The following is a 26,205-nucleotide window of genomic DNA, read 5'->3' as shown; positions in this document are numbered from 1 at the left end:
TGCAGCCCTTCCTGTGGTCAGAATTGCAGGATCCTGGTACATCCTGACACCTTCTGGCATATCCTGTGCTTCTGATGGGGAAAGAGTGCATGGAATGGATGTTTTCTGCCTTATAGGTGGTTGAAGGTGCTGATACCAGATATATGCAGCCCTTCCTGGGGTCAGAATTACAGGATCCTGGTTTGTCCTGTGCTTTTGATAAGGAAGGAGTAAAATATATGGATGTTTCTGGCCACTGTCTTTCTCCACCCCTTCACTTTATTTTGTATGCTATTTTTATTTCTTCTTTCTGGATCATATTGATTATATTTTATGCCTCTTTCAGTTCCTCACAATCACTCCCTGCAGCAGCTTCCACTATTTAGCTCTGCAATTTGTACCAGCTGTGTTGACTAAGTTTCTCCTGTTGACTTATTTTCTGTCATTCTGCAGGAAGTCCCCTCCCCTTTTACTGACATCATTGTCTTCTGCCAAGCCCACTCACAGAATAGAACTGCATCATAGGGGGCGGGACTTTACAGAGAAATTCCCCACTGAAAGACAGCCTGTTGCTGTCATTAAAAATGAGCAATCTTTTCTTAAGGTGGTCTGCCCTACATCCTGGAGATCCTGAGAATCCTGCAAATTCTGGTTTTACCGGGTTCCTTCAGTTTGCATGGTGCGTGGAGGTTTTTAATTCAGTCTCCTATGCTGGTGTTTTATTGCATTGTCCACATTTTATCAGGTCATTTAATATAATTTATTTCACTTTTGTTGTTAATCCACGTTTTTCCATTACCTTTTAATGTATCCAATCTATTTCTTAATTGGTCTCTTAATTGCTGGTAATTACTTTTGAACGGACCATTATTGCTTGCTTTTGTGCTCCCTCCTAGTCCTTGTTATTAAACTCATATAGAACTTATTCATTAAATTTATGTCTTAAATTATATTTTGAATAATGCCATGGACTGAGATTTTTTCATTCATATGCTTTTTACTTTTACATATATATTCTTTAGTATGTTTTTATTCTGCCATGATATATATTTCTGTTTAAGCCCATTAGAGCAGCACCCCTTCCCTGCTTCCCCTGTCCAGCAGTAGCCCTTCTCCCTTCCTTATACCTCACCCTGTCCAGCAGCGCCCTTTCCCTGTTGAGCAGTAGCCCTTCTCCCTTCCTTTTACCTCACCCTGTCCAGAAGTAGCCCTTCCTTCCTTTTACTTCCCCATCCAGCAGCACCCCTTCCCTGCTTCCCCTGTCCAGCAGTAGCCCTTCTCCATTCCTTTCACTTACCCCCTCTCCAGCAGCACCCCTTCCCTGCTCCCCTGTCCAGCAGTAGCCCCTTTCCCTTCCTTTTACCTCCCCCCTGCCCAGAAGTAGCCCTTCCTTTTTTTACCTCCCCCTGTCCAGCAGCACCCTCCCTGCTCTCCCTGTCTAGCAGCACGCTCTCCCTGCCAAGCAGTAGCCCTTCTCCCTTCCTTTTACCGCCCTCTCTCCAGCAGCATCCATTCCCTGGTTCCCCTGCCCAGCAGTAGCCCTTCTCTTCCTTTTACCTCCCCTTGTCCAGCAGCACCCCTTCCCTGCTCCCCCTGTCCAGTTTCATCAGACAGTCTGTGGGCTTTTGCTAGGTCGGCCCGTCTCACATTATCAAAGTGGGCCGGCCTAGCAAAGGCCCCACGGCTGCTTGATGAAACAGAGGCTGCTGCCGCTGCTGGTCCGGGGGTAAGAAGAGGCATCCCGGCAGCTTAGTCAGAAGGCAGGAAAGTCAGCGGCGTCGGACATCGGAGCAGAAGATCAGCTGAGGCAGGCACAGATGATCGGCAGCAGGCGAATTATTGTACTGTTCATGTGGAGCATGGACGCACAGATTTTGAAGTATGTATGCTAAGGGCTTTATTATAGCGGATGATTAATATCTACGTTTTGATTTTGGTTTCTTTATCACTCTTGTATTCACCTGTAATAACAGCTTGATGGACCTCAGGTCTGACCCAGTGGAGGCATTGCTTATGTTTATAAGCTTTTATTGTGTGTTTAATTATGCCATGCTTCTATTCATGTTATGCTTTAAATATCATGTGTTTTTTTCCTTTTGTTTGGTTTTATACATACTTTCTTTGAACATGCTTCAAATTACACTGTTTTTATTCACAATATGTTTTCATTCACGTCATGTTCTGATTATTTGATGCTTTATATCACAAGTGTCAAACTCAAGGGCTGAATCTGGCCCACCTGGCCGTTTTATGAGGCCCACAGAGTGATGTGGCATTTTCATTACCACCCCTGGTGTTATCTTCTGACTGGCTCCCTCCTCCTCACTGCTGCAGTGCACAAAGCCATGGGCGGCGGCTCCTACGCACATCCTACGCCTGAACCGGAAGCCTTCTCTCTGACATCGCATCAGAAGAAAGGCTTCTGGATGAGATGCGGGATATGCAAGGAGCCGCTGCCCGTGGCTTTGTGCACACTGCGGTAGTGAGGTGGAGGGAGCCGGCAAGAAGATAACACTGAGGGTGGCAATGAAAACGCACATCATACCACAGGCTGCATAAAACGGCCAGGCGGGAGTCATCCATAAGATAATATAGCCGCTGGAGGGAGGCACCTAGTTGAGGCACAGCATGGAGGGAGGAAGACAACAAAGGTAGGGGGAATGATTTTATTTTGAATTTAGTGATTGAATTGTGTTAGAGAATTTTCATCTGCTTTCTATTTGCACTGTTAAGGAAGAAATGCATTTGTTTCTTTTTCTCTGGGGTTGTACTGCAAGCAGAGTCTTGAATCTTAGGGTTTCATTTGTATATATTAGTACTTTTAGTTTTGGTCCTGTATTTCAAGTTTCAAGTTTAATAAATTTTGATTTTTACACAATATCCAATATTTTAATGCGTATTACATATTTCTAATATATAGAAAAAAGGTAGGGATAACAAATACAAATAAGATAAGATAATACATACTAATCATTTTTGTTCTATTACAAATTAATACAAACTGGAACAATTGGGTTATGGGTAGAATTACAATTTATAGAAAAAAGAAACATTTAAGGTTTGCACACAAGGAAGGGGTCATTTAAGAAAGAATATAATAAAAATTGATTAAAAATGCTTTAATTATTTTAAAAATCTTTCAGGATATAAAGATAATGTTTGGATTGGTTAACACTGCACAACAATTTTTTGGTTAAGTCTTGATTCCTGAAAAGTTTTTGGTGATTATGACAGGTACCAACTTGGTATGCTCAAATATGGTTTTGGTTTTACTGCATCACGTAAGAACTATGAGAAATAGACATTTTTATGTTTACTGACAATAAAATATATAGTCAAGTTTACGTTTTGCACAAGCGACTAAATGAAACAGAATTAAAAGTGTTTTGCTCCCGAGTTTCTTTTATATTCAGTGTCTGGTGCATCACGTTGTAGCATCCAACAATAGTCGGCAAGCATTGACGGATTCCAATTGCCCTGGTATCGTTTCTCCATCGTAGCTATGTCTTGATGAAACCTTTCACCGTGCTCGTCACTCACAGCACCGAGATTTGCGGGGAAGAAGTCCAAGTGTGAATGGAGGAAATGAATCTTGAGTGACATATTGCACTTCATTCTCTTGTATGCTTTGAGAAGTTTGTCTACCAGCTGAATGTAGTTTGGGGCTCTGTAATTGCCCAGAAAATTGTCAACAACGTCTTTCAAGGCTTTCTAGCCAATTTTTTCCGGCCCAACTAACAGATCTTCAAATCGCTTGTCACTCATAACATGTCTGATCTGGGGGCCAACAAAAATACCCTCTTTGATCTTGGCATCAGTTATTCTTGGGAACATCTGTCTTAAATAACGAAAACCTTCCCCTTCCTTGTTCATTGCTTTCACAAAATTCTTCATGAGTCCCAGTTTAATGTGAAGAGGAGGCAAAAATATCTTTGTCGGGTCAACAAGCGATTCATGTGCTACATTTTTCTGTCCTGGAACTAACTTTTTACGGAGTGGCCAGTTCTTTCTAGAATAGTGCGACTCTCTGTCTCGGCTGTCCCATTCGCAGATGAAACAGCAGTACTTTGTATAGCCAAGCTGCAGTCCTAGTAACAGAGCAACGACTTTGAGGTCTCCACAGATATTCCAGTTATACCTGGTATACTGGACATACTTTAGTAACATTTCCATATTCTCATATGTTTCTTTCATATGTGCTGCATAGCCAACAGGTACTGAAGGATAAACGTTGCCATTGTGCAACAGAACAGCTTTCAGGCTTAACATTGACGAATCAATGAAAAGACGCCACTCTTCCGGGTTGTGATCACAACCAAAGACCGAGAACAATCCTTCAATGTCACAACAGAAACAGAGACTGTCGACTTGTGCAAAAAATTTGGTTATATCATGATGCCGGTCTCGAAACACAGAAATTTTCGTACCTGGTGATAGCAAACACCATTCCTGCAGTCTCGAACCTAGCAGCTCAGCTTTTGCTTTTGACAGACCCAAATCTCTGACCAAATCGTTCAATTCGGACTGTGTTATCAGATGTGGATCGCCTGATGAGGATGGTTCAAAATCCGGGTCAATGTCACTGTTAGAACCCTGCACTGCAGTTTCTTCATCTGGTTCGTCTAAGGTCCAATCCTCTGGTGGTTTCGGAACTGGAAGACTGTCATCATGTGGCATGGGTCTCATTGCTGAAGGCAGATTAGGATATTCAATTGACTTCTTGTTTTTGGCAGAGAAACCAGACACATTAGTCAAACAGAAATAACAGTCCGTCACATGGTCTTTCTGTTCTCGCCATATCATCGGAACAGCAAATGGCATCGTCTTTCGAGTACCTCTGAGCCAGGCTCTCAGACTAACAGCACATGTCGCACAGCAAATGTGAGGCGCCCATTGCTTGTCTTGATCACCTATTTTGCAGCCAAAATACAGATGATAGGCTTTCTTTACAAGGGCAGTCATCGAACGTCTCTGAGGCGTAAGTGTATATTCCCCACAGATATAGCAGAATGTGTCGCGGCTGTTACGACACCGACGAGACATATTGCCCGACACCAAAACGTCTATAGCATCAAGCTTACTTACTGTTATATTGCTACAGCTACTATACTACTATACTTTACTATACTGATACTATATACACACACGGACTATCTATATTAACCAAATGAGCAGGATCGGTGTATGGAAGCCACCATTATAGCATGGTGAGACAGCGCAAGCTCGTTCAGACCTGCCCAGACATGCCCAGGATGTCATCTTCCATAAAACAGCTTCCAACCTGGCTAGATTTTATGCATGGACATACCCAGGCGGCACAAACCGTTGTTGATAAGACACTTATGGGAGAAAAAATTGTTTGCATCCAAATATAAGAAAAAATCACGACAAAATTGAAGATTTCTCTGAAATGGTACGTGATGGGTAATTTTTGATGTAATATTCATGATCAGCACCCAAAATTCTATAAGAAACACCCAGCAGTGTTCAGGAAGCAAAAACTTTGTTGTGCAGTGTAATCAGTTTAAATATTAATGGCCTTTTAAAAGAAAAGAAAAATAAGAAGAGTAAGATTAGAAAAACGCTTATAATTTCAAATTGACGTCCTATTCGTTTAATTCTTTGGGGACTAGGTGTTATGTTTATTATAATGTTCTGTCTATATATTAAATGCATCTTTATAAAGGAAACTCTTTAAGTCACGTTTAAATTTGTGTAATGATGTTTCGGTACGTAAATAGATTGGCAAATTATTCCACTGTTGAGGGGCTAGTACTGCAAAAATGGTTGCTCTTCTGGTCCCAATTATTTTCAAAGAAGGGATAGTTAATAAATTTTGTTGCGTCGATCTTATTTGCGTAGGTAGGAATGAATGTTGAAAAGCATACAGTGTGCTTTGTATAGTTTAATTTTGTGGTTAACAATTATGAGGCTCTTAATAAAAAAAATAGTCCAAAAAGGGGCCTAAATCGGTACTTGGATGATCAAAAAGCCAGATCGTCCAAGTACTGATAATCAAAGCTGGTTTTAGATGTATCTAAAACCAGCTTAGGCCGTTCCCCTGCCTCTAAATGCCTAGAGCGAAAAGAGGCGTTTTTACAGGAGGCAAAAGCCCGGGAAGTGGGCTGACCTAGACTTAGTCGTACAGCAGATATAACCAAAAGTTGAGCAGGTTGCCTAGTCGGAACATACATGAAGGGACTTCTGTGGTCTCTGTTAGCAGGACGTGCTTGAGCTCGTCTATGTTCACTACTATCTCTGGGTTCCTGATCTATGATGCAGTGCTCAGGGGCAGCTCAATAATGAGGAGCAGCATCTTACTGCCAGTCCTCTCTGCCTTTTCCGGCATCTAATGCTTTCACCCTTCTCTCCACAATCATCATTTTTCTCATTTTACCCCCGACCGCATCTTACCTTTTTAGTTTTCTGTAAAAGTTGGTGGGAGGCGTTAACTATTCCCTGCCGTAAGTCCTTGCATCTTCTCTCCACTGCGGCCTGCCCCAGTGGAAACAGGAAGTTGTCAGAGAAGGTGGACATATTGTAGGAATGCCACAAAGGAAACACAAACACTCAGGCTTAGAGTTGAGAGGAGGCGCTCCAAATGAATGGTCTCTCCCTCTTTTTATTGAGAATCATATCTCCATTAATTACTTAGTTAATGCTCTACAAGGTTATAATTTCATAATGCATTTACAGTGAGGATTAAACCAAGGCAATATATTGTTTATCTATATCATGTGCTACTATCTCACGTGACATATGAATACATAAGAACAGTTACAATAAAGTGATTCCCAATGTGTACATTTCTGATATGTCTCAAATCTTACTATGGCATGTGACAGTCCAAAGGTTATAATGCATGCTTCTTAAGCTCTCTTGCTCAGGTAGTCTGATTGTTGCCCATATAAGGGATGCTTAAACAAGATAAGAGAAAAAGGGTAAATGTATGTCAGGTTAATATGTGGCAAGAGTCAGGGAGGGGGTAATGCCTCAGCCTTCTGCTCAAGGTGCAACCCTTGTCCTTGCTTAGAATGTATACGAGGGAGAGGGAGAGGAAATGAGAAACGGCCTCAGAACCAAACCCAGGCCTGGATCCACACACAGGCCTCGATCCGCACACGGTGCCTAGGTCGGTGTGCCGACCTGGCCTGCATTCAGAACCACCTGTGTATTGACCCTGCCTGTGTTCTGATGCCATGGATCAGAACTTATCAGATCTCCATCCCTAAATTTCCCCTTACTTAACTATTTTTAAGGGCTTAAAGAGGTGAGGCAAATCTGCTCGGGAGAATTTGGATAGCGACCATAAAGTGGACTTATGGGCAAGTTAAACAAAGCAGACATTGCAGAAAACAACAGAGGGCAATCAAGAGACCTAATTCAAAGAGGAGATATTGCAGAATAACCTGGATCCACCGGCCAAATGGAAGCCATGCCTATAAAGCATTCCAGCACTTTGGTGAGTTATTGTGTTCTTGATTTAAAAAGCTAAGTGCTGTGTAAGATATGATCAATGTTCTTAGCTAAAGCACAAGCTAATTGTGATAAGGTTTTTTGATTAAATAATGCTAGCCCAGATACACCAACTAAACAGACTGTCAAAGAGATAATTTCAGCTTTTGAGAGTAAGTTAACATTACTATCGCATTGATCAGTTAAAGCATAGCTATCAGAGCGTTTTGCTCTAGCAATCCTGTGATTAATCAATTGCTGTTTGTATACCAATGCTGGGACCAATCTACTTAAGCAGCATTGGATATTGTGTGTTAAATTAGCAGAGATGTCCTGCAGGCAGGTCAAGGTGAGCATTAATATATGAAATATTTACAAATGCGAACAGTTCCATAACTACAATTCTTACCCTAGCACTTGACATATTTTTGTGATTTGCTACCATGGGGGAATAAATGGTCATGGCATCCCAGGGTAATTTTCTGACTATGTTTCCCCATGATATAAACCTAGTACATGATACTTCAGCTTCAGGCATAAAATTGGTTAGTGGGGAAATCTTTCATATTCCCTTGGTGCTAACTTAATCATTTCCATATAGTGCCTCTAGAAGCTGCAAAATCTAATGTGTTTGTAGTAGTGTTTTTGTTATTATATGCACATTTCAAATATAACAACACATAATCAAAAGTGTGAGTCCCTATAACTTCCTAAGCCAGTCGGAGGGGTCTGGCATTAAAGTTCCCTAGTAGATATCTAATCTAATCTAATCCTTAGGTTTGTATGTGATGCATATCAAAAAATCCCTAAATGTCCCTAAAATAAGAGAACCGCAAGATTACTTTCCCTATACCCAGAAGTGCCGGGCATAGTAACCTAGAATTAAATGTATTAAGATGGAGAAGAAATGCCCAGGGCAAACCCTAAAAAACCCAAATATATGCATATGTACAGTTAACTCATGTGAAGGTGATACAAACAATGAATATACAAAAGACAGATTTTGTCTTTTTAGAGTGTGGTGCAAGGGCCAAGTTCTCAAATTAAATGTAACTCGTAAAGAGAACTTGTGATGTCAGCAAATAATCAAAATGTTAATCACTGCCACATGTGGGACAGGCCTATTACCTGCGACAGGTATTACATTACATAAAAATATGGGATAAACAAATAGTTCTTTTCTGAGAACAATGCATGAGACAATAATAAAGAAATACAACAGTTAAAATATCATAAGAGGCCTATTAGATTCTGAAGATCTGCAGTGCTACTATAAATAGCTTGCATGGTGTGGGTATATATTTTTTGCAGAAAGGTAATAAACCATAGGACAGATTTGTTAAATTAAAAAAGGAAAAAGCACAAAAGTTGCACACTTAATGGGAAAATTATCAGTCTTTTTCAAGGTGAGAATGGCTGTGCTACTCAAGCTTTTAAGGTGTCCCCAATTCACAGGATCAGTCTTAGAATAATACTTTCTTTTCCGAGAATGGAAGCTTTTAATGTGCGCCTAAGTCACAGGATCAGTCTTAGAATAACCTTTCTTTTCCGGTCGTCTGGCTGTGATATGGGACTTGGTTGTGGTTTCCTTAAGATGGAATTGAATTCAGGAATGGGGTTCTGCAGGAATTGATGCTATGACATTATCCTCTGTGGTTCTTGCACTGGTGTCTGCAGCTACTTGCTTTTCTTCTGTAGGGGCAGCTCGATTTTCTTCTGTAGTTTCTGTTCATGCAGACCAGACATGTCTGCTTGGCACCCAAACCGAACCTGTAGGAGTTGAGACAGCGGCATAACCCCTTCTCCAAGTTATGAAGGAAGCAGGTGCATGCCAGACAGGATTAGGAGACAGTACTCTGAAAGATAGTTCAAATGGTTAATAGTGAACAAAATAGTGAACAAAGACATTTGAACCTGTCTCAAATTAGGAACCAGAAAAAGAGAGGCAGTAAAGACCAATCGGTCCTCAAAGAGACTGCTCACTGACCAAACACTTGTGAACACACAAACGGTGAAACTCCGAAGAGTAGTTAATATAATATAATTTAATTTAGTGAAGGAGTGCCCTCAGTGTGATAAAGCAGCGAAGGGAGCAATACTCCTACGCTCACATCATGAGACAAGGACAACCAGTCCCTGCCCCCACACCATCATGGGGTACTTCCAAGGTGTGTGATATAAATCAATAAGTGCAAAAAATAAAGCACAAAGCAACAAACACAAGTGAGGTCAATCAACAGTCTCTTAGAGAACCTCTCCCAGAAAACTCCCACAAGAATCAAAAACGCCGACTTAGCTGGAGATAGGTGGTGAAACGGTCTCCCGAAAGCAAGAAGATCCACAGGAAAACAAGGTCAACCAGGCATGGTTTCGGGAACAAAAATTCCCTTCCTCAGGAACCAGAATAACTAAACTCTGAAGACCGAGCCGGCTGGGGGAGGGCGGAGATAACAAAGAGGAGCGTGGCTGCGCGCTAAAAGGCCAAGGAAGGAAACGTCATACATAAGAACCACCAATCAAAAACCAAGAAAGGCGGGACATATGTCAAACTATAGTATGCCACTCCATACTATCGTTTAGTCCAGCTGGTTGTACAGCTTGTAAATGGAACATCCAGAACTGCTCACGGAGGGTAAGATGAAACATTTTATCCCCTCTGAAGTCACTGGTTTGTTCCAGTACAAACCAGGACAGGTCTGCAAAAGTGTGATTTCTCTCAATACAATGAGGCACAAGGGGAGCAGATCTAATAGCCATATGAATCCTGCTTTTATGCTCAACCAACCTTGTCCTAATTTGTCTACTGGTCCGGCCTACATAGATAGGGTCACAGGGGCAGATAACATATATCACCCAACTCGATTCACAGGTGGTACATTGCCTGAGTTGATAATTTCGGCGAGTCTTGGGGTGACACCAGCTAGAGATAGAAAGGGTGTTAATACACATGCTGCAATGACCACACGCCGTATGACCACCTGTAGTGTGAGGCTCGAAAGTCGTAGGGGCTAAGAGGTTCCTAAGATTTTTGGGTCTTGAAAACACGATCCGTGGCGGATCCTTAAAAGAGGAATGGCAACCCAAAATATGCCAATGTCTCTTAATCACCTCAGCCACCTGCAGGGCACGACTCAAAAATGAAATCACACAGACCTGTTGACCAGAGACAGGTCTCACAGATGGAGACAGTAAAAGATCAGGGTTAGCATACCGTGCTCTCAAGTAAGCACGCTTAATGGCCCAGTCTGGGTAACCCCTGGTCTTAAAACGTTGCGATAAAAGTTTAGCTTGTATCTTGAATTCAGCGATAGTAGAGCATATGCGGCGTATTCTCAGGAATTGACTGACCGGAAGAAACTGCTTTAAACGTAGAGGATGACAACTAGAATAATGTAGGTAAGTATTCCGGTCAGTAACTTTCCTGAATACGGTAGTCAACAATTGATTATCCTCCTTAATGACCACAGTATCCAGATAGGTGACACGAGTCAGGTTAGTGGTAGCAGTAAACTTGAGATGACTGTCCAAGGTATTTAACCATGACAGAAATTCACAAAACCTACTTAAAGAATCTGTTCATATTAAGAATACGTCGTCAATATACCGTAGCCATACCCCAATATGGGACATCCAAGGAGAAAGATACAAGAAACTTTTCTTCAAAGTTGGTGACATACAGGTTCGCCACACTAGGAGCCATGGCAGTGCCCATAGCATCACCATGGGATTGCAAAAAAAAAATCACCCTGAACTTCAAAAAAATTATTCTGAAGAACCAAAGAAGACAAAGTCATGAGAAAAGATTTAGGGATACGATTATCCTCAGGAAGACAAGTCAAACTGGTCTCCACAATGTGCAGGGCCTCTGTTTGTGGGATATTGCTATAGAGCGCTTCCAAGTCCATTGTTATCAAAAAATTAGAAGATTGAACTTGTATCATTTTAATTCGATTCAAAAAATGAGTGGTATCAAGAACAAAGGACTTGGCCTTAATGACTTGCGGCTTCAAAAAATGGTCCACCATTTTAGATAATGGCTCGAGGATAGTCCCACGCAGGGAGACAATCGGTCTCCCAGGGGGATTATTGAGAGTCTTGTGTATTTTAGGAACCGTATAAAAATATGGAGTCCAGGTGGGAGGTTGAGTGAGAAACTTGGCCTCAGACTTGGTGATAAACTTGTTCTCCAATGCTGACTGAACTACTCGACTGATCTCAGACCGTAAAACAGCAGAAGGATCAGCATCCAATTTCATGTACCATTCAGTGTTGGAAATATGGTTGCTAATTTGAGTTTGATATTGAGACTTAGATTGCACAACCACTGCTCCGCCCTTGTCAGCCGGCTTAATATTAAGTTCAGGATTGCACTTGAGTGTTTTAATAGCCTGAAGTTGAAGCCTCGTCATATTAGATTAATCCTGTTGGTAAGGGAAAAAAAAAGTTGATCCACATCCCGAAGAACCAAATCATGAAATACTCTAACATGAGGATCCAGCGGACCAAGAGGAACCCAACTAGATTTAACACGAAAGAAAGACTCATGAGTAAAATTTTTTGTCAGAAAAGAACAATTTGATCTGAAGGTTCCTAATAATACGAGCCACATCACGGTGTAACGTGAACCGATGGAGAGGAGTGGTGGGAACAAAAGATAACCCTTTTTCCAACACCTGAGTTTGAACCGGAGTAAGGGGAACACCGGAGATGTTCACCACTACTGACTCCTCGCAGTCTGTGAGCGAGTCAGAGGTTGGTTGTAAGACTGTAATTGATTGCGATCCATTTGACCTCGACAGCCCCGACCACGTCTCCGTGGACCTGACCTGCGGCCCCTGCCTAAAAAACGGGTCACTCCAGAATAAGAGCCCGCACCGCTGGAGTCACTGGCCGAAGAGGTACTGTCCATATTATAAGTACCAATCTGGGGCGTAGTAGTCTGGACGCCCTGCGCCTGCATCCAGGCATAAATCTGTCCAGATGCATAGTCCCCAGCGTCCCTGTGAAATTTCTTAATTTTACCTTGTTTGATTTTATTACGGTAAAGATCTAAAGAGGTCTGAATGTCAGGTAGATGTGAAAATAATGGGGCCATAATAGGATCCATAGTTAATTGAGTATGTAAAATGCCTGCTTGTTCACTGACTTCATGACTGCGGATCTTGCTTTCGGGAGACCGTTTCACCACCTATTTCCAGCTAAGTCGGCGTTTTTGATTCTTGTGGGAGTTTTCTGGGGGAGGTTCTCTAAGAGACTGTTGATTGACCTCACTTGTGTTTGTTGCTTTGTGCTTTTTTTTGCATTTTTTGCACTTATTGATTTATATCGCACACCTTGGAAGTACTCCATGATGGTGTGGGGGCAAGGACTGGTTGTCCTTGTCTCATGATGTGAGCGTAGGAGTATTGCTCCCTTCGCTGCTTTATCACACTGAGGGCACTCCTTCACTAAATTAAATTATATTATATTAACTACTCTTCGGAGTTTCACCGTTTGTGTGTTCACAAGTGTTTGGTCAGTGAGCAGTCTCTTTGAGGACCGATTGATCTTTACTGCCTCTCTTTTTCTGGTATCTTGTTAAGTTTCTTTGGCAGGTTTTTTGGAGTTTATTCTTGTTTTTTTCAAATTAAGAGCGGCATATTTCACTGGTTTCTGTTTTAATAAAGAAGATATTAATATATGATTTGCTGTGCTAAAAATGGCTTGTCCTGTAGAATCTTAAGGCAAACCGTGAATCAGCTGGATATCCCACTGTAGGCAAAACTCAGAAAAAGCATTGGAAGAATATGCAGAGCCATTGTCTGCTTTTTAAAGTTTTTGGCTTTCCCATAACAGCAATGAATTGTAACATATGATTAATTACTTGATTCTTTGTTTCTCCTGTGTGTGATGTTACCCAAAGATAACCAGAATAGGTGTCAATAGTAACGTGCAGATATTTCCATTTCCAGAAAGGGGGATATTGCATGACATCCATTTGCCACACTTAATTTACTGTTCCTGTTTTTTACCGTACTCAGCAGCAGAATGCAGCTGTGAGCATATGAGGGCAGGATTGAACTAGTGTTAACTGGATTTAAAGGAATTTTTAACATTTTCACCAGGGCTTTGGCATTTTGGTGAAATAATGCATGCCTATCTATGGAAGAGGTAAAATGTACAGCATCTGCAATATTATCTCCTGTAGAAATGACTCCAGGAAGATTTTTGATGGCTACGAATGTGAAACACATTAAGAGAGTGTTTACGTGTTGACAATAATGAGCGTAATTCAAGAAACAAGGATAGTAATTTGTCATTAATTGACAGTGTGACATAGGCACCAGGAAGCTGATAAACTAAAGTACAAACTAAGGACCTTGTCCTATGCCTTAAGTAGTTCTGAGGCGGGCCAGCTTGGTTTACCTGGACAGGTACGGGTGAGCAAAGTGAGCAAACATGAAATAATAAAAAATCAGCTATTACACTTTCTCACATTGCACCAGGATTTACTAGTTAGAAAAACCTGTTGATAGGGCCTAATCCAAGAGCAAGTGAGAATATGATATTGGTAGCTAAATATATGAAAATTGGATAAGCTGGAATGTAATAATCAAAAATACAAAAGTTCAAGACAGGAATTCTAAGTTAACATATTGATTTGACACATGTCTCATGTGCTGGACTGGTACAGGAAGGCAAGCTGAGACATTCTATGATTGATAACCACCATACCAACAGATGGAAAAGCTTAAGTTTATAGGGCTTCTTTGTGTTAAAGAGTGACCAGCCTGAACTAGGCCAGTCCTCGGAAATGTAGGCAGACAGGAGTTGGCTTTTGACCTGGTATCCACATACCAGGGGGCCCTAAGTTTGCCATGACTTGAGTTTGCTATGGGGAAGACAGATCAAAACCATATGTGTATCATGGTATGTATAAATTTAAGTTTTAGTAAATTTCAGTAAGGCAGTAAAAGTTACACAATAGAAATATTACTTAGAATTACAACACATGTCTGCTCATTTGTATGACCCGTCCATACATCAACGTATACAAAATCTTAAATACGAATATAATACTTTGGTTTCGTGCACAGCCAGGAGGGATATTTTTATTTCATCCTCGGGTCATTACATGGGTGACAACCTCATGGGCCGTCCTTTGGCTAGATACCTTAAAACTAAATCTAAACGTTTGCACATCGCGGCTGTTCAAGACCCGTCAGGACAGATGGTTAAGACTAGGTCCCTGATTTCTTCTCAATTTGAACAATTCTATACCTCCTTATATAAATCCGAACACTCAGCCTCTGACTTTGAGATAGACTCTTTTCTTGCTCCCTTGATTCACTCATCCTTATCAGATTCTGTAAAAATGGAACTCGATTCCCCTATCACTGTATCTGAAATAGAAGCTGCAATTACATCCCTGCCCAATAGTAAAGCACCGGGTCCAGATGGCTTCACTAATGAGTTTTTCAAACAATTTCGAACTCTTTTGGCCCCTCATCTTCATACTTATTATGAATTTCTACATTCTACTCCAGATAAACAATTTAATTTTACTGAGGCTACTATTGTAGTTATTCCTAAACCTGACAGAGATCCCACCTTGGTTAAAAATTTCCACCCCATTTCTCTTCTTAATCTAGATTATAAAATTATGGCAAAACTTCTTTCTCTGAGACTCAATAGAGTGATCCCCTCTCTAATTCACAAAGATCAAGTAGGATTTATTAAACACAGATACATAGGTGATAACTTACGCCTCTTCCATCATGTTAATGCCCATGCTAAAACTCTTTCAGATCCTGTAATCGGCCTGGCTGTTGATGCTGAAAAGGCCTTCGATCGCGTCGAATGGCTCTTTCTTTTCCGAATCCTGAAATGGTATAATTTTGGTTCGTTCTTTATAAAATGGGTTGAAACCCTGTACAAACAACCCACAGCTCGAATCTTGATCAACAATTCCCTTTCCAACAAATTTTCACTTCACAGAGGCACTCGCCAAGGCTGTCCACTCTCCCCCTTATTATTCAACCTAGCTCTAGAACCTCTCCTTTCGGCTATTCGTCAATGTCCCTCAATTAAAGGCATTTCCACTTCCTCTCGACAGATTAAATTAGCGGCATATGCTGATGATGTTCTTCTCTTTATCCGAGATCCTACTAATTCCCTTCCAGCTCTCGTTAACATCGTCTCTCGATACTCCTTGCTCTCTGGATACTCAGTTAATTGGGAAAAATCGGAGATTTTCCCCCTTAATGATCATATTTCTCCCTCAGACCTCACTCAATTTTTTTTCCCATGGTCGCGTGGGGCTGTGAAATACCTAGGTGTCTTGATACATAAAGATCCAATTCACGCTCAAGATCTTAACCTGTCTAAAATCAAAAACGTAGTCCTGAACACTATATCTCGTTGGTCTCCACTATATTTATCTTGGTGGGGCAGGATTGCTTCCATCAAAATGACTCTTGCCCCCCAAATAAACTATATCCTCTCAATGCTCCCATCTTTATGTAAGAAAACATTTTTTCAGTGGCTGGATAAAAAAATTTCTGAATTTGTTTGGAATAAGAAAAAGCCTCGAATTGCTCTTACCAAATTGAAAGCCTCCAAAGTTCATGGCGGTTTAAATTTACCAGATTTCTACTTTTACTATATTGCATCATTGGCCAAATATGGAGCTTATTGGATCACGGACCCCTGTTCCCAGGATCCTCCAGCTTGGTTCGAGATGGAACGATTTATATGTACACCACTACATGTCTCTTGTATGGCAACAATTCCAATCCCTAGACATTTGAGAAGATACTCTCTGTTGAGTGCGACGCAGCATGCCCTTCATCTATTAGATGCGATAGCAGAAATTTCAATCAAAGATAGCCCATTTGTGTCTATTTGGAACAACCCCAAACTCCAACACAACGGAAAGTCACTTTCATGGAAAAGATGGCAGCAGGCTGGGCTATGGTTTCCTCATCAAATAACTACTCAGACCTCTATTGTTCCTTTCAACACACTCTGCTCTACATACTCACTACCTCCTTCCACATTTTCTCAATGGCTTTCCCTCACTGAAGCAATATCCTCTCAGTCCCTACGATTTGACTTTGAGTTATCCATTCACACTATACGCCATTGGTCTTTACTGGCTATATCGAAGGGCAAAGCAATCTCTTTATTTTACAGCATACTAAGGGACAACTCCTTTATCTTTTCTCCTCATTCCATGAAACACTGGGAATCCATACTAACAACCCCTCTTACTGATATTGACTGGGATCTTTTTTGGTCCTCGACAAATCGTCCTCTCTTATCTTCCAGAGTTTCACAGTCAATGTTCTTCGTCATGTGGAATGCGGTATGGACTCCTTTTCGGATGTGGAAAGCCAACCTTAAACAAAACTCTATATGCTGGAATTGTATGAAGGAGGCCGGAACCCTTGATCATATGCTCTTCCACTGTACTCCAGTTCGCTCCTTCTGGTCTCGCATTTGGGACACTATAAAGCATGTTACTAACTGTTCGGATGAACTTTCTTTGGATATTATAATTCTCAGATCTCAGCACCCCTGCTTTGTTCTTTCGAATTGTCCTCCTAAACTTATTGACACTATGTTTGTGACTGCCCTTATGCATATATTGAAGAATTGGAAATCCTCTTCATCATTGGATTATACTTTTTGGTGGAAATCTTTGTGCATGTATCATAAATTTGAATCATATGCTTATGAGAAGAAAAATATTGCTCGACTATCCATGAACATGACACTATGCAACTCACCTTGGAAATTCTTAGACTCCTATGTTAGATCTGTTTCATAGACACTCCTGTCCTTCTCTCTTTCTCTTTCTCTCCTTCTCTTTCTTTTTTCTTTTCTCTCCTTCTTTCTTTCTTTCTGTTTTCTTATAAGCAGTCCAAGTACTTTGGATCTCTTAGAAGGTTTCAAACCCAATTACAATTGATTGTAGTTACTGCTGTGTTACACTAAGTGTTATTAGTTTCGAGATCCCGGTGTCGTACATGTATCTGAATGCATTTTTGGACTGTATCTTTTCATAAAGCTTAATAAAAATATTGAACTTAAAAAAAAGAAATATTACTTAGGTAGCTATAGGTAATTTAACAAATATAAGTTAACAATAAGTATAGATTAGGAATATATTTTATTTTGATCTTCATATCTGAAATCCTGAAGAGATCCTGATAAGGCTACAGATGGTGTTTGACCTCTGACCTTAAGCAACTTTTTTCTACTTCGTAGAATCTTGATGGGAGGGGTACCTGCTCTTTCCATCTTTTCTTTGTTCATTCTTAGTGAGACAAAGATCTCAGTATAGAAAGGACTGATGTTTACAGGAAAGGATTTAAAAGTTGTATAGCCTTTGTGAGTATATTACAATATTTGTCTGTGTATTCTTTTTATAAAATATGTAAGTTTAATGTGAGAATGTAACTTTTTAGATATAAGAATGTAATTTTAGGACACGCCTATATGAAGCTAGCCTTATATGGAAACAAATAATGTGGACCAATTATATTGCAGATGGATTGTAACGAAGGAATGTCGTCATTTAGGATATATATGGACGTGTAACTGGTAAAACGTTGGAATTTTTTATGAGCAAGGCCAGCTTTTGGCTTCTGTAATAATTCTCATGATGCAAATGATAATTAATTTGATAATCAAAGGAATTGAGTACTCTTATGATCTAATATTGATAACTAATAAAAAATAAGATTTTGGATTTTATTAAAATATTTTGCATCATTATTTTTTGTCATTTAATTTTACAACCCTAGAATAGCTATAAGTACGCTTGTGTGCAATTATCCTGATCAATACGTACAGACTCAGTGATCAGGTTCAGTGGACAGTGGGAAAAGGTTTGCAGTGCAAGAATAACAATGGCTACATCTGAGCGCTGAGCAGAATGTTGTGGGGGAGTGAATAAGACTCGAAGCATTTTCTTGGGTCCAGAGCACGACTCTGCGTGTCTTCCGTCTGTATAGACAGTGAGAGTGTCAATTATAGGTGTTAAGGTTAGTGCATAATGAAATTCCAAAACGCTTTCTGCCACTAGAATTAAGCGTCTATCTTTAGGATAATGAGGACAAATATGACCAATGTAATTTATTAATGCAATTTGCAATTTCTCATTATATTGAAAAAGAAATTCCCATTGCTCTAATAAAAGGGGAATGGTGATAGATATCAAATCAAATGCTCTATTTCATGCCTTACAAATCAGTGAACTATACATGTATTGAGAACTGATATTCTTAGGGGGTGTATGTGTTAAATTTATCCATTCCACTATATGTAAATGATTATCTGGAGTTAGCTGGCCTAAAACCACACTAGGTTGGCGTTTCTATGGAAAGATTAATAAAGAAAGTGCTATAAAATCTTGAATCCGATTAATCCATTGCGTAATAATAGCTAGTTAATAATCACTATCACCTTTTGAATGTCTGGTGTTTTACAGAACAAATCTAAAAATTGTTTGCCTTAATTAAGTTTTAAAGTAATAATGATAGGATCAGCAAATGATTGCAGTAATTTGTGACCCAAATAAATATAAGGATACCGCTTTTGAACTTTTTCAGGTGCAATGCACAACCCGTAATGTTTTAAATGTGTGGTCAATTCAGAACTCCATTCAGTTTTAATTGTCGGAGCTACTTATTAAGATATTTGCTTTAGCATCTGGATGTAGAGGAATGGTAAAAAAATAATGTTTAAGGTCCATTATCAAAACCTCCCTTTGTATCGGAATTATGTTAGGATTTGGAGTGCCATACTGTAAAGGACCCATAGGTTGAATGCACTGATTCATTTTCCTAAGATCAAGCAGCAATCTCCATTTACCTGATTTTTTTCTTTATTACAAATACTGGAGAGTTCCAGAAGCCAGCATTTTTCTGTATGAATCAGTAATTCGTTCTTCCATCAAATTACCAAAGTACAATTAATATCAAAATTTTAATTTGTGACCACTCGATGAGGAGGCTATTAATTCTTGTAATAACATGACTCAGAAATAGATTACCTTAATTGCAACTAACTGGGGTTCCATATCAGGGCACAATTCATTCAGTGTCTTAATCACTTACCCACTTTTTTCTGTAATAAACTTAGATTTGCAAGTTGATTAATATGTAAACATTAATATCACCTTAGAAGGTTCCTATCTTAAAGAGATTACCTGTCAGAAAGTTTAAATTCACCTCTGAGTGAGTCCTGCCATTCAGTTAATGATTGTCTTACCCAGAGTAAGCAAATGCTATGGAAGGACACATCCTGCATATCTAATTTTGGACAAACCTAGATAACATCAGAGTCATCAGTACTGAAGAGTTGCAAACAAAAGGACCTGGGTTGTAGTCTGTCAAACAAACGTGATAAGATGTGCAAAGGTCAGTTTGGGGAAGAAATGACTAGTCACAGTGTCAGTGAATTTAGAATTTTAACAGTGACTCCAATTTATGATCACCAGTATTTCAACTAATTTACAAAAATATAACTTATTGTTATTTCTGAACCAAGTCTCAACTTTACAAATATAAGAGGTTATAAAGATAAGAGGTTAAAGTCCCTATTCTCTCTAGAGCTTTTGACCAACTTCACTAATTTCTCCTCAGACCCATCTTATCAGTAACTCCAAAAAAGCTCTCAGGAAGGCAGACAGACAAGAAAAACACACCTTACTGGCAGACAGTCCTATTTTTCTCACTCACAGAAGCAGTCTCTTTTCACTCACAGAAGCAGTCTATATATCCAGTCTGTATTTTAATATTTCTCGGTTCTATTAAATTAATTCCTGCGCCTACAACAAGTATCAGGCGGTCTCCCTAACCTGTTTATAAGTCCAGCTTTCTGTTTGATGCTTGCATAACTTTTAACGTGTTCCTGAGGCTAACTGGTCTGGGGTATAAAGCCCTCCAGACTGTAAAGCTCTCCGTTGAGCCTCCTTATTATTTTCACTATCCCATATACCATATTGACCCGTAGTCAATACCATGCGCATAACGTCTGGTATGAAAGTATGCGCTCCAGCCATAGATTCAAAGAACCGGATGTGAAGTTAATTCTTAAACCTGTCTCTGAGATGTATTGCGCTAGTGTTTCAGCCTTTTTTTCCTGTAAAAGAGCTGGGGATACTTGTGCTGGAGGTATGATTTTTGGATATGTGTTCTCACTTGAATAGTCAGTTGGGGGAACGGTTAATAAAACCATTGTCAGCTTGGAATGCATCTCTGTCCCTACCAAATCCAAGCCACGCTCACACTGAGGCCATACCCGTACGGCTGCCGAGGACAGAGGCTCAGCATACAGAACTTTCCCGACTCTAAGCCAGTCTTCTAATATTAATAATCCCTTGTCTGAATACTGGGAGCAGTGCTCTCCTATCTCTTGTATTAAACAGTTTAACTGTGAATCAGAGGCCTCTCTATCTATGTCACAGAAAATTCTTCAATTCTGTCACTTGAGCACACTGTAAATCTGACAGGGAATTACCCATACTTACTTGAAGGGATCCCGGAGGATGAGGTGCACCAAGTCTAATCATCAGACGGAGCAAGCAGGGCGAGGGTTGGCGAAGGTCCCTGTTCGTGCGCCACTTGTAGGAATGCCACAAAGGAAACTCAAACACTCAGGCTTAGAGTCGAGAGGAGGCGCTCCAAATAAATGGTCTCTCCCTCTTTTTATTGAGAATCATATCTCCATTATTTATTTAGTTAATGCTCTACAACAGGGGTGCCCACACTTTTTGGGCTTGCGAGCTACTTTTAAAATGACCAAGTCAAAATGATCTACCAACAATAAAAAATTTTTTAAAAACCCCACAAAGCACACTGAAAGGCAGAGAAAATGTTAATTATCATTCATATTCCGGGTTTTTTTCAAAGAGGTCAAGGCAGATGACTCTATGCAATGTCATCTAAATAACAACCATACAAAAATAGACAAATATAACCCCTCCCTTTTTACTAAACCACATAGCAGTTTTTAGCGCAGGGAGTTGCGCTGAATGCCCCACGCTGCTCTCGACGCTCATAGGCTCCCTGCGCTAAAAACCGCTATTGTGGTTTAGTAAAAGGGAGCCATAGTGCAAAATATAGACAGCAGATATAAATTCTCAAAACAGACACATTTTGATCACTAAATTGAAAATAAAATCATTTTTCCTACTTTGTTTGATGATTTCATGAGTCTCTGGTTGCACTTTCTTCTTCTGACTTCTACTCACTTCACACTGGCTGCACTTCTTCTGACATCTTCTGATTTCAGCCCACTCCTTCTTTCAGCCTCCTATATGCTTTCTCTCTTCCATACCTCATTCTCTCCCCCAACTTTTTCTTTCTTTCTCCCTGCCTCCTGTTCTTTCTTTCTCTCTCTCTCCATGCCCATTTTCTTTCTGTCTCCCTGCTTGCCCCCTTTGTTTCTTTCTCCCTGCCCTCCCCCAAGCCACTAGGTTTGCCATCGCCACCGGGGAACAGGCCTCCAAGCCACCGCCCCCCAAGCTCTGCATGCAGAAGCCTTGCACTGACCAGCATTCTGCTCCCCTTCAATTCTGATGTCGGAGAGGAAGTTCCGGGCCAGCCAGGCAGCGATTGGTTGGCCCAGAAATTCCTCTCCGATGTAAGAATTGATGTTGGGGAGAGGAATGCTGGTCAGCGTTAGGCTTCTGCAGGCCCAAAAATCTGGATCCCCAGGGCCGAGGAAAAGAAAAGAAAAAAAGCCAGTCTTCCATGAGAGCCGTTCCAGTCTCTTTTAGCACAACACTCAACTTCCCATTTTCAGGCTCAAGACGTCAGAGCAGCAGCAGCAGCTCCGGCATTTTTGGGCAGAGCACCTCCTGCTCCCGACCGCCTTTCTCCAGTCTGGCTTGTCAATTCCGCCAGGGGCAGCCGGCGCTCAGCTCTCAAGGGTCGTGACTTCCCTAGACCTCCCTCCCGCCTTCTCCCGAAGGAAGTGACATCATCCCCCAGTCGGACGACGGGTTCTGGCAGTCGGGCAGGAAGGGCGCAGCAAGAATGAGTGTGCGTGGGGAACCTTGGGGAGATTCCAGTGGGGAACCTTGGGGAGAGGAAGGCTGATCGGCCGGCCGATTGGAACGGCAACACGAGATCGACTGGCATTGCCTTCCCGATCGACCGGTCGATCGCGATCAACGTGTTGGGCACCCCTGCTCTACAAGGTTGTAATTTCATAATGCATTTACAGTGCTACTATCTCACGTGACATATGAATACATAAGAACAGTTACAATAAAGTGATTCCCAATGTGTACATTTCTGATATGTCTCAAATCTTACTATGGCATGTGACAGTCCAAAGGTTATAATGCATGCTTCTTAAGCTCTCTTGATTAAGTTTCAAGTTTCAAGTTTATTTACATTTGATGGATCGCTTATTACAATATCTAAGCGATGTACAAATTAAAAACCAACAGATTTTGGTATTACATTTAATATGGTGGGACAAGACATTAGACAGAGGATTTGGACATACATGAATGAGTAGGTAAGAGGGGAAAAAGTTACAATTGTAATATTTAGTGAAATTACATAAAACGGGAAGCACATTAGGTAAAAAATGGAATAGATATATTAGAACTTTTAGTTGATTATTATAAGAATGCAGGAAATTGGAATATGTTTATCATAAATCAAATGCATCTTGAAATAAATGTTTTTAAAATTTTTTTAAAAGAAGTAATATCTTTTTCAAGTTTAATAAAATTTGGAAGGGCATTCCACAAGGAAGGTGCCACTACTGAGAACATATCATTTCGTCTTGTGCCGATAACCCTCAAAGACGGGATTGAGAGCAAATTTAATGAAGACGATCGTAGAGAGCGAGAAGAATTATATGGGACAATCATTTTTGATATGAATTGAGGCTCATTAAAGATTAATGTTTTATAAACCAAGAATATAACTTTAAAGGTGATTCGATGAGAGATAGGGAGCCTTGATCAAAGTCTGATTGTTGCCCATATAAGGGATGCTTAAACAAGATAAGAGAAAAAGGGTAAACGTATGTCAGGTTAATATGTGACAAGAGTCAGGGAGGGGGTAATGCCTCAGCCTGCTCAAGGTGCAACCCTTGTCCTTGCTTAGAATGTATACGTGGCAGGAGGGAGAGGGAGAGGAAATGAGAAATGCCTTAGAACCAAACCCAGGCCTGGATCCACACACATGCCTCGATCCGCACACAGGGCCTAGGTCGGTGTGCTGACCTGGCCTACATTCAGAACCACCTGTGTGTTGACCCTGCCTGTGTTCTGATGCCATGGATCAGAACTTATCAGATCTCCATCCCTACAACAAATTTTTTGACAGTGGTGAGGATGTTGGCTAATGCAGCTGTTACAGGTAACATGATCATTATGTCATCTGCATAGGTGAAATGTTTTATTCCTGCAAAATCTAGGTTGGCTTCCAAAGATTGCATTAGAAGGTTGAACACTGAAGGTGAAAGTGGGGATTAATGACCTTGTCCTATGCCTTAAGTAGTTCTGAGGAGGGCCAGCTTGGTTTACCTGGACAGGTACGGGTGAGCAAACATGAAAAATTCAGCTATTACACTTTCTCACATTGCACCAGGATTTATTAGTTAGAAAAACCTGTTGATAGATAGGGCCTAATCCAAGAGCAAGTGAGAATGTGGATTAGTAGCTATAAATGAAAATTGGATAAGCTGGAATGTAATAATCAAAAATACAAAAGTAAAAGACAGGAATTTTAAGTTAACATATTGATTTGATACATGTCTCATGTGCCTGAGAGTACAGGAAGGCAGGCTAAGACATTTTGTGATTGATAACTACCATACCAAATTTATCCCAGATGGAAAATCTTACGTTTTATAGGGCTTCTTTGTCCTAAAGAGTGACCAGCCTGAACTAGACCAATCCTCAGGGAAATGTAGACAGACAGGAGTTGGCTTTTGACCTGGTATCCACATACCAGGGGGCCCTAAGTTTGCCATAACTTGAGTTTGCTGTGGGAAAGACAGATCAAAACCATATGTGTATCATTGTATGCATTGATCCAAATTTAAGTTTAGTAAGTCAGTAAATCAGTAAAATTACACAATAGAAATTTACTTAGGTAGCTATAGGTAATAAGTTAAAAAGTATAAATTAAGAATATTTTATTTTGATCTTAATATATCTGAGATCCTGAAGAGATCCTGATAAGGTTACAGCTGGTGTTTGACCTCTGACCTTAAGCAACTTTTTTCTACTCATAGAATTGATGGGAGGGGGAGCTAACTGCTCTGTCCATCTTTTTCTTTGTTCAGTCTTAGTGAGACAGAGATATTCTCAGTATAGAAAGGACACTGATATTTACAAGAAAGGATTTAAAAGCTGAGGAGTTTTGTGAGTATATTACAAAATCTTTATGTATTTCTTCTTTTTATAAAATATGTAAGCATAATGTGAGAATGTAACTTTTTAGGTATAAGAATGTTATTTGTGGCACGCCTATATGAAGCTAGCCTTATATGGAAACAAATAATGTGGACCAATTAGATTGCAGATGGATTGTAACGAAGGAATGTTGTCATTTAGGATATATATGGATGTGTAACTGGTAAAACGTTGGAATTTATTATGAGCAAGGCCAGCTTTTGTAATAATTCTCATGATGCAAATGATAATCAATTGATAATTAATTGATATTTCTTATGATCTAATATTGATAACCAATAATAATATTTTGGATTTTATATTTTGCATCATTTTTGTCATTTCATTTTACAACCCTAGAATAGCTATAAGTACGCTTGTGTGCAATTATCCTGGTCAATTGGCGTCCCTGGGTGGGCCACAGCATACTTTGCATTTCTAAGTTTCATATTTTGAACCGTTGGTGGACAGCTTTTCGCTTGGACGTGCAGCATAAGGTATGTGTGTTCTTTGATTAACAGACTGGGGGCCCCATTGGAGCAATGGAATACCGTGAGTTATATGTATATGTTGTTTGAATAATAATACTAATCAAAAAAAGAAAAAAAATTAAAATTCAGATGTAGGAGGAATTAATGCTTTGTATGTAGGCATAGTGTTTGGAGATATTGTATTATGTGTTTAGTTTGTTAAGATTTGGGGGTATAGAGGTAAAATTTTATTTTTGATTTGCTTTATGACTATTTCTGCTGTCTATCAATTGGCCAGGCCTCTCTCTCTCTCTCCCTCTCTCACTCTCTGTTTTTTTTCCCTTTCTGGTTTCACAGCTGTCCTGTTAAGTTTGGCTGTGAGTGCCCAGGGAAGTGTGCTTTGTAAATACCTCCTGGGGTTTTGTTTCTTAAATTGTTTGTTTTGAAGTTGTTTGTTTGTTAAGAGGAGACAGTATTTAGGTGATTTAGGACTTGTTTGAGAGTAATTGTGAATAGTCATGTTGCCGATAGCAATAAAAAAAGCTAATCCATTGTTATCTAATGAGATACAGCATTTTCATGATAAATGGTGTAGAAAAGCAGTAATTAACACTGAATCATGGGACATGGCCAAAAGAAGGGTCTGTATTATGGTCAGATTTATGTTGTTTGCGAATGTGGATTTTAGATTCAAAGAAAGGAAAATCCCAGCAGAAACATTTAGAATACTGGCACTTGTGGGCTGAATTATGTGAGAATTCCCCAGGGTCCCCAACACCAGTTGTTAAAGATAAGCATACTGGTCTCTCTACGGGTCAAGGGGGGAATTTGGAGCCTCCACCATATCTAGAGCCTGGGAAGGTTAAAAGCAGTATATATCCGATTCTT

The 26,205-nt window shown here is 40.2% G+C and overlaps 1 long non-coding RNA gene across 1 annotated transcript; it reads left to right on the top strand.

Moving 5' to 3' along the window:
• The first annotated feature begins 1,397 nt into the window (after positions 1 to 1,397).
• Positions 1,398 to 24,816, top strand: LOC117357894. The gene is made up of 3 exons (XR_004538892.1): positions 1,398 to 1,858; positions 7,239 to 7,441; positions 24,739 to 24,816. It is a non-coding gene; the product is annotated as an uncharacterized LOC117357894 (long non-coding RNA).
• The last annotated feature ends 1,389 nt before the right edge of the window (positions 24,817 to 26,205 follow it).

Source organism: Geotrypetes seraphini, chromosome 3 (assembly GCF_902459505.1).
Source record: "Geotrypetes seraphini chromosome 3, aGeoSer1.1, whole genome shotgun sequence".
Classification (NCBI taxonomy): Eukaryota; Metazoa; Chordata; class Amphibia; order Gymnophiona; family Dermophiidae; genus Geotrypetes; species Geotrypetes seraphini.
Note: the sequence above shows the minus strand (reverse complement) of the source record. Positions and strands in the feature narration are given on the sequence as shown.